At 31.5% G+C, this 7,819-nt stretch overlaps 1 long non-coding RNA gene across 3 annotated transcripts; it reads right to left on the bottom strand.

Moving 5' to 3' along the window:
* Positions 1-2,245: 2,245 nt before the first annotated feature.
* LOC130972908 (uncharacterized) lies at positions 2,246-4,769 on the bottom strand. Of its 3 annotated transcripts, none has more exons than XR_009083954.1 (5): positions 4,611-4,769; positions 3,830-3,908; positions 2,734-2,781; positions 2,574-2,646; positions 2,246-2,496 (listed from the first exon to the last, which is right to left on the bottom strand). It is a non-coding gene; the product is annotated as an uncharacterized LOC130972908 (long non-coding RNA). The 3 variants fall into 3 exon arrangements; XR_009083955.1 differs by lacking the exon at positions 4,611-4,769 and adding an exon at positions 4,125-4,243; XR_009083953.1 differs by lacking the exons at positions 3,830-3,908; positions 4,611-4,769 and having other exon boundaries at positions 2,734-2,877.
* Between the last annotated feature and the right edge of the window lie 3,050 nt (positions 4,770-7,819).

Below are 7,819 nucleotides of genomic sequence, written 5' to 3'. Positions count from 1 at the left end.
AATTAATTTCTACTATACTTATTTTTTCTTGGTTGGTTCTTTATTTCTACTTTCCTTTTGAAAAAGGAAGATTTGATTATTAATTTTTTGTTTAATGCTTGTAAAATCTTTTATAAAAATAATTACATTATTAAATGGCATCCAGGTTATTATTTTGTTACTATTTTGGTGTAGGTTTTTCTTTCATTGTAATGCTTGAAGAAATAAAACTAATGTATATGTTTTTATTCAGATAAGGATGGAAACAAATATGAGTTTGTCCAAAATTGAAAAATTTTCTGAAGACAAAGAAAATTACTGTCTTAGCTATATGGTTTGTCATCGATGTAAGGGTGGCGCGCAACAATGGAAGATGTAGTGAGTAATCAGTAATAAATTACTTTGAACATAACTTTTGAAAATCAACATATGTTGACTTTTTCGTGCACTTTTCTTCTGCTAGCATGCTGCACATCTTGATATGGATGCGTCCACTTCATTTTTCGGTGTATATGATGGGCATGGAGGTGAGGATTGAACAAGTTTGGCTGTTTGGAAGAATGACAAATTGTTGGTTTAACTATTTGTTACATAAAGGAAGAACATTCTAGGCACTAGAATTTAGAGCTTAGTAATAATTAGCTACATGCATTTTTTATGAAAAAGTAAGCCGGGTAAAAACAGGACTAAGAATTAGTAGCTGTGATGCTAGTTAGTTAATAGACTTTAAATGATGTAATTAGTAATATAAAAGTATTATTTATTTATTATTGTTCTCTATAACTTTGAATTGATGAGTTATTTTGGTTATTGTTTAAGTATGTTATGTTATTTTAGTTATTGTTTAAGTGTTGTTTACTTTTATGTGTTAAGGTGTAGGTTTTGTGTTTATGTTTTTTCAATATTTGGTGACCTAAATGTAAAAATTTAGTAAAAATGATAATTAAAAAATTAGGAGCAACCATGGAAATTTGGTCACTAAAATTCTTGGTTTCTAATTAGCGACTGATTTAGCAACTGAAAAGTTGGTCGCTATTTAGCGATCGATTTACTCAGAGACCGATTTAGCGACGAAAAATTTGGTTACAATTTAGCGACCAATTTTGTAACTGATATTCTTTGGTGAGGATTTGGTGGCCTTGTTAACAAATCGGTCGCTAATGTTTAGCGACGGAAGTTGGTCGCTATTTTCTTATTAGTGACCATGGTTTTAGCGACCACCCAAATCGGTCGCTATTCCGGTAATTTCTTATAGTGCGCGTTCCTCTTCCTCCTCCTCCTCTTCCTTCGTCTTTGCATTTTTTCTCCTTTTTCTTCGCGTGTTTCATCTTCATCGTCATTTTTTATTACTATTATTGTTGCTACATTTTTTTCCCTCCTCCTCTTTCTATTAATTTTGCAATATTATGCAGAAGATGAGGAGGAAGAAGAGGAAGAGTTTTGAATTATGCAGAACTTATCAACACACGTACATCGAAAATTCTTAAACAATACACTCAAATATTTTCGTATTACACTCAAATTTGCTACAAATACAAAAATATTTTTTCTAATACTGTATTTTTTTCTTCTTCTTTTTCTTATTTCTTTCTTTCTTTTAGTTGAATGAATGTAAGTTCAAAATCTTTTAAGTAATTTTGCAACATTCACTACAACAAACAAGGCTTTTCGCAACAGTCAAAAACCGTTTCCGTAGATTGAAAAACCGTTCCCTAAACTTTAGGCAACGCTTTGGCAACGGTTTTTGACCTGTGGTATATGCGGCCGTTGCCAATGCTCAAAGGCAACGGTTTTGTACCTAAGGCAACAGTAACCAAAAAACCGTTGCCAAAGTTACTGGTATAGGCAACGGTTTTGAAAAAAAAATTTAAACAACGGTTTCAAACCGTTACTCGAGAAGCAACGGTTTTAAACCGTTCTTTTTTATGATACAACGGTTTAAAATCGTACCTAGATAGGCAACGGTTTTAAACTGTTACAGTTTCATTATTTGCAAAGCCAACGGTTTTAAAGCATTGCCAGTAGTATTGCTAACTATTGTCATTTTTTATTTGTCTCTGACAACGGTTTTAACACTATTGCCTTTTGTGACTTTTGACAACGGTTTTTTGTAATATATAATTCTTTATTTACAATAGTTTTCTCATGAATGCAAATAGTTCTAACTTTTTTTTTTAATTTAGTGTCAATAAATAGTCTAAACTATTTGAATCAAATTACTAAAAAAAATTAATTAAACATTTACCATCAAATTTGACTTACAAAAATTGTTGTAAGATCCACAATCACAATATATCATCATTGCAAAATAACATAATACTAGTTTAGGTCATAACTACTTTTACTTATATCAACACCATTTTTCAAAATACAAAAATACTATAGCCTAAGGGTGACAATTTCTTCATTTTTCTTCAACAAAGTTGGTGTGGTAACCCAGCTTGAGTGGACTCTCTTGGATTTAATGGTAACTGCTCCACATAAAGAACTACAAAGAATCTTAAATCTGATCTTTATCTGCATAAACATTTTTGGCAAATTAGAAAACTTGAATAATAAGCATTAAAAAGACAAACACAAAGTTATGTACCAACCTTGTCTGGCGAATTTAAAGACAGTATATACTTCATGCTATAAAAGTTCTGATTTGAACCCAATGAGCAAAGGCTAAGTTAGAAAAAACTCAAGTATATTAGTATCTTCCTTAATTTTGAATTAAGAAAAAGAAAGAATGAAAAGGATGGGAGCAGAGACCATGTTCTTTGCTTGAGAAGCTAGAGTGCTTTGGTTGAAAGAACCTACCTACATGGAAGAATAAATCTCTTAGTTAAAATAAAAATGCATAAACTAAGAAGTTCCACACCAGGTGAGTTAATGAACCAAAAGAAATTGAGGTTAATTCACGTGATCCATCAATAATAACTAATAATAATACAATCTCACTAAACTAATTAGTATATAGCTATAATAAGTATATAGCTATGCTCCTCACAGTAATTACAACGAACTGAACTAGTATAGCATAATAAGCTAAGAGAAAAGATGTAGTATTATATAGTTTCATTCGTTCAAGTATTTGTTAATAAGTATATAGCTATGTTCCTCACAATCGACTTAACCCTGCAGTTTTGGAGTAACTTGCAAATATAAGCATCAATGCCAACTAAAAAATCACAAACAAAATGTAAGATTTGAAGATAATTTGATACCACAAACAGATTTGTCAAATGTCAATACACAAACAATGCTCAAATATATCATAAAGACAAAATTATCCTTGCTGGTGGCCGACTAACAGGTTCTCCTCTGGCAGCCTTCACCAGCAGAAGATCTGAAGACAAAATCACCACAAAAATCATGAATTTCTCTTGCTTAAATGAGTATAATCAAGAAAATGAAAGAGTAATCAAGAGAAAGAAATAAATGAACTGAAAGAAAAATAAAAAAGAAAAAGAAACTAAATTGAACAAAATGAAGAGCATAATGAGAAGAAAGAAAAAACTGTGGTATCGGAAGAAGAGGCAGAGCAAGTGACGGAGAAGTGCGGTTTTGGGTTGAAAGGGAGTGAAAGTGTAGCGTTTAAGGCATTAGAATCTGGAAACAAAGAAGAAGATTTCCATCCAACAAAACCAGTGAAAGTGTTAATGGAAGTATAAGCCAGTGTAACGTTTAAGGCATTAGAACGTTTGTTTGCTCAACTAAAAAATGACGTTTTTTCTCTATTTTATTCTTTTCCTTTTATTTTTATTTCTTTCTTTCTTTCCTACCTAGATTCCTTCAATATTGTACCACACAAATCATCTTGTCCTACTTGTAAAAGAAAAGAACAAATTGAGGTTGCAACTTGTACCTGAAAAAAGCTTTTGAAGAGTAGCACAAGCTTCCTTCCACGCTGGCCTTCCAAGGGATACAAACTTATTTAGATTAGGCTGTTTCAATTACAAACACAACATGGAAACCAATTATCGTCCTATGCAAAAATTTAGCCATATATTCGACCATTAAAAAATTCTCATCATCAGATTGCACAAGCAGCGGTAGATTCAAAGAAAAAAAAATGCACAAATTATTGTCCTATGCAATGAATATGAAAGTAAAAGAACTAAACCACAATGTCAAGCTACTAATAATAATGAATAACTGACCTTTGCCAATGATCAGACCAAGCTGCTTCAAGGTAAGTGTATGAAAAGGTTCCAGTTTGGTGAAATTGAGTATGAGGGCAATTGGAAGAAAAATAAGAATATTAAAAAGTCCAAGAAATCCAAACAACCCCTTACTAACACACCACTGTCTTTCTCAAAACAAACACTAAATAATAAGTTAAGGGACTAAATCAAAAGTCATATTTGAGCCATGTTCCATTTCTTTGAAAGAAGCTTATTCATGTAGAAGCTTAACTATAACAGTAGGGTTCTACTTTGTTAACAAATTAATAGAAGCTTAACAATACAGTAGGACTTTTCAATATACAAATATTGAGTGTAGATGATAAATAAAATAATTTGGATCAAGAATGTTAGAGTATTGCAATGGTTAGGTTCCTTCTGCACTTCTAATCTGTAAAATTCTTTAAATCAAAATAGAAACCAAATCAATTAAATTCACAGAATAAGAGACATTTGAGTTACCTAACGAGAGGTTGAGCCACAATGAGGAGGCAGAGAACCAGTGACAGGAAATTTAGAAGCAGAAAACCAGTGACAGGGGATTCAGAAGCAGCGATGTCTAGAGGGATGACGACGTTACAGTGGTGTCATTACCCATAGATTTTATATGCAGACCTACTAAACAGCCATTGGATAGAGATAAACAAAGATGCAAAACATAAACATAAACAATAGAATTATCAAAATCCAGTCTTTTAAGAAAACAATACTTTTTAGCTTCCACCCAAACAATACAAATCACAGTATGTATTAAAAATTGCAACTGCCCAACATTATATAAATTTGCTTGTATTGCTACCCGAACAGGGTCACAACCACACACTGGTTGGCAATAGAGTTGCCTCAGTTATCCCAAAAGAAAATTTATGTACTAAAAAATGGATAAGCAGTTAAGCGCAATAGAAAGAAGGAAACTATTACTAACAGTTTACATTTGTTTTCAATAATTAATTAGAGTAATCAACCACTTAACTATATTCATGGAATTGATTCAGCTGACTCTAATAAGATTTTCTCAATATTGAATTCGTTAAAAATTCTGCTTCTTTTATGTAAGAGTAGAAAAACCTGTTAGAACCAACTGAACCAATCTCATGAACACGATTAAGCTATTGAATACTTCAATTAATTAAAAACAAATTTAAAGTCACATCCTCCTGTACACAGAAACTCAGAACAACATTCAAACCAGAACAGAAACTCAGTCAACATTCAACACCTTTCTTGCTCATGTTCACAAACATCACCACTTTCAGAGAATACCCAACAACCAATCAAGCCCTAACTAAGCAACAGAAAATATCACAGAAAATACTCAACAGCCAATCAAGCCCTAAATAAGCAACAGAAAATCAGAGAAGAAGAACACTTACCACAGATGACAACCCACAAACGGCCGATGCAGTGAAGCAGCAACAGCAAAGAAAAAGCAGTGAAGCACAACCCAGTGAAGCAGAAGCAGTGAAGCAGAACAGGGGAGAAGTAGCGAAGCAGAAGACGCAAGGACACTGCAGAGAACGGAGAAGCACTGAAGCCGCAGAGAGGGGAGAAGCAGCGACGCCGCGGAGAGGAGAGACTCAGCGACGCTGGGAAGGAGGAGGCAGCGACGATTTTGGGAAGGATGCAACGACGAGGATGGCGCGACGATGGTGAGTTTCGATTTAGGGCTTCCTGGCGACTTCCGATGATGGTGCGATTTCGGGCTTCCTGGTGAACTGCGGTTCGATGACGTCTCTGATTCTGAAGCCGTGGGTTAGGGCGGTGGAGGGAGGAAGAGTAGCATTCCTCGCCCTTGGTTTCGAAGAGAAGAGGAAGAGCGCGCGTCTGTTCTGCTTTCTTATATGCTTAGTGAGAAAATAAACAATAGATATATAATATATTTATTCTAAAATTATTTTAATTTTATTTTTTTTATATTAATATTTGTTATATATTTATAATAAAAATAAATAATATTTATTATAAATTTTTTTAACGTTATGTTTTTAAAATATAATATTTTTATATATCTATAATAATAATATATAATATTTATTATAAATTTATTTTAATTTTAATTTTTTAAAATAATATTTGTTATTTATTTATAACAATAGTTTTTGAGTATTTTATAAATTCGGTATTTATAGAAAAAATAGTTTAAATTTATATAATTATCTGAAATTATTTTTATTAGTATTGTTTAATTTATATAATTATTTATATAATATTAAAAAATAGTTGTTTCTTAAACAATTGTTGTAATGGTTGTAAAACCGTTCTTTAAAATAATCAAAGAGAACGGTTTTATTTTGTTACTATAGTGTAATGAAAAAATGTACTTCAAGAGCAACACTATAAAAACCGTTGTCTAAGACCATCTAATAGAACGGTTTTAAAGTGTAGCATTTCGGCAACGGTTTTAATACGTTTCTTTTGTACAATTCTTTAAACAACAAAAAAAAACCGTTGCTTAAAAATAATTCATGGTAACGGTTATAAAACCGTTCTTTAAAATAGTCAAAGAGAACGGTTTTAATTTGTTGCTATAAAATAATAACAAATTGAATTCAACAGTAACACTACAAAAAACTGTTGTCTAAAACTATCTAAGAGAACGGTTTTAAGGCGTTGAAAAATTTGGCGTTGCTAAAGGCCATATTTGTTGTAGTGATTATGTATTTTTCTTCTTCTTTGTTTGATTTTTTTGTTTTTATTCTCGTTAAGAGAGTAAAACAAGAAGAAACTTAAGAAGGTAAAACAAAAAAATATGAATAAGAAAAAAAGAAGAAGAAGATGGTGATGATAATGAAAAAAAGAAGAACAAGTAGCAGAAGATAAGGAGGAGGAAGAGAAAGAGTTTTGAATTATGCAGAATTTATCAGCACACATACACAAAAAATTCTTAAACAGTACACTCAAATATCTACGTGTTACACCTAAATATCTTCGTATTACACCCAAAGTTGCTGCAAATACAGAAAAATATTTCTTCTAATGTTGCATTTTTCTTCTTCTTCTTCTTCTTTTTATTTCTTTCTTTTTTTAGTTGAATGAATGTAAGTTTATCCTCTTCCAAGTAATTTTATACCATTATGTGTTGCTTCTTCTTTGTTTGATTTTTTTATTTTTATTCTTGTTAAGAGAGTAAAATAAGAAGAATTTTAAGAAGATAAAAGAAGAAAAAAAAGATGAATGAGAAAAAAAGAAGAAGATGATGATGATGATGGAAAATAAGAAGAAGAAGCAATAGAAGATGAGGAGGAGGGAGAAGAAGAGTTTTGAATTATGCATAACTTATCAGCACACATACACCGAAAATCTTAAACAATACACTCAAATATCTTCGTGTTATACCCAAATTTGCTGCAAATATAGAAAAATATTTCCTCTAATGCAGAACTTTTACATTATATTCAATTCAAACCACCAACGATGAACAATAATTTTCACAAATAAAAATATTATTCACATACAAAATCATAAACTACTAACAAAAATATTAACTAGAATTGAACCATACATCAGCCACTTGATTAGATTCAAAATAATAATCAATTTTGTTCTGGTTCAATTAACAATCTGAACTTGAATTATTCATTATCTTCAACAACGAGATAACTGATGATAGAGGAGAAGGAGGAAAAGGAAGGAGCAGAAGAAATTCCAATGAAAAAGAACGGGAAGAGGAG

This window comes from Arachis stenosperma, chromosome 4 (assembly GCF_014773155.1).
Source record: "Arachis stenosperma cultivar V10309 chromosome 4, arast.V10309.gnm1.PFL2, whole genome shotgun sequence".
Lineage (NCBI taxonomy): Eukaryota > Viridiplantae > Streptophyta > Magnoliopsida > Fabales > Fabaceae > Arachis > Arachis stenosperma.
Note: the sequence above shows the minus strand (reverse complement) of the source record. Positions and strands in the feature narration are given on the sequence as shown.